The sequence below is a fragment of the Juglans microcarpa x Juglans regia genome, chromosome 3S (assembly GCF_004785595.1).
Source record: "Juglans microcarpa x Juglans regia isolate MS1-56 chromosome 3S, Jm3101_v1.0, whole genome shotgun sequence".
NCBI classification, from domain to species: Eukaryota; Viridiplantae; Streptophyta; class Magnoliopsida; order Fagales; family Juglandaceae; genus Juglans; species Juglans microcarpa x Juglans regia.
This window is the reverse complement of record NC_054599.1, coordinates 3,954,731-3,956,033: the sequence shown is the minus strand read 5'-3', so window position 1 is coordinate 3,956,033 and position 1,303 is coordinate 3,954,731. Positions and strand designations below refer to the sequence as shown.

Genomic DNA, 1,303 nt, shown 5'->3' with positions numbered 1-1,303 from the left:
CGACTTCAAAAGAAGTCATAATAAAATGTATTAATGTTCTATGCCTCAGACACTGAAAAATATAACAAGAGTGACCTGCACAACAGTGACACCAGTGCTGATCATCTGGAGTGCATTAGATCTTAATATTAGATAAATTATAGTTACAGTCGTGAATACGTAAGTACTATACAATCATTTTAAAAAAAAAATAAATATGAGACATATATGAAATAATAATAATTTTTTAAGAGTGTATCTCATTATTTTTTAAAATGACTACATAACATTTGCATAGTCCATAATTATATGTAACATTACTCATAATATTACTAATATAAACCTCGTAATATTATTAATTTTTCTTTCGTTCTTGGCCTGCCCATGGAGAAACAAGTACTTATAAAATTATAAACTAGACATACCAAGAGGGATCCGTGGCGCAATGGTAGCGCGTCTGACTCCAGATCAGAAGGTTGCGTGTTCGATTCACGTCGGGTTCAATCCCCACTCACCCCCTGGTTATATTTTTTGCTTTCACAGGCTTCCGTTATTGGCGCTCCCTCTGCTTTCACGTTTCAACCAGTGACGGACCTTTTGCTTTTGATGTCCATACATACATGTGTGTATACATATATATATAGAGAGAGAGAGAGAGAGAGAGAGAGAGAGAGAGAGAGCAGCTAAGCTAAAAGCTTCTTGCCGGGCCGCCGGCCCCTTGCATGCATGCATGCCTACGTGATGGAAGGTTAAATCCTCTCTCTAGCTACCTGTAGTTTCCAGAACACTAGGTCTAGCTTTTGTGTTATTTACTGGGAAAAAGCTACTCATCTCACTGATAACTCCCGCTGAATCTACCGTTGCTTTTTTTAGTTAATGATTAGGTCAATATTTTTTAATGATATAATAAATTTTTTTAAAATAAATAATAAAAAATATTAAAAAAATACATATAAAAAAAATAAAACCGAGAGCTCTAGCTGTGGCCGCAGAGCCACCCTATTTACCGGCACTCTCAACAAAAGTACTGCAAAACTAGCTTACTTTCAGAGATTACCACAGGGATAAAACTAGCTCTTGATCATGTTCCAGTACATGTATAATGTATGTACATATTTTTTTGGGACAAAAGTAGACCATGAAAACAGAGTCCTCAACCATTATTGTGAGGGCATGCATACATGCAGCTAAAAGCTTCTTGCCCCTTGCCTACGAGACTCACGATCGATAAAGAAGGATATAGCCCTTCATTCTTTTCCTATCCTTAACCGTAAGAGCAGCCAAAAGCTAATTCTTTCTTGCTGGCCTCTTGCATACGAGATTA

At 36.7% G+C, this 1,303-nt stretch overlaps 1 non-coding gene across 1 annotated transcript; it reads left to right on the top strand.

Annotated features, from left to right (window-relative positions):
* Positions 1-410: 410 nt before the first annotated feature.
* TRNAW-CCA lies at positions 411-482 on the top strand. Its single transcript has one exon. It is a non-coding gene; the product is annotated as a tRNA-Trp (tRNA).
* Positions 483-1,303: the final 821 nt, after the last annotated feature.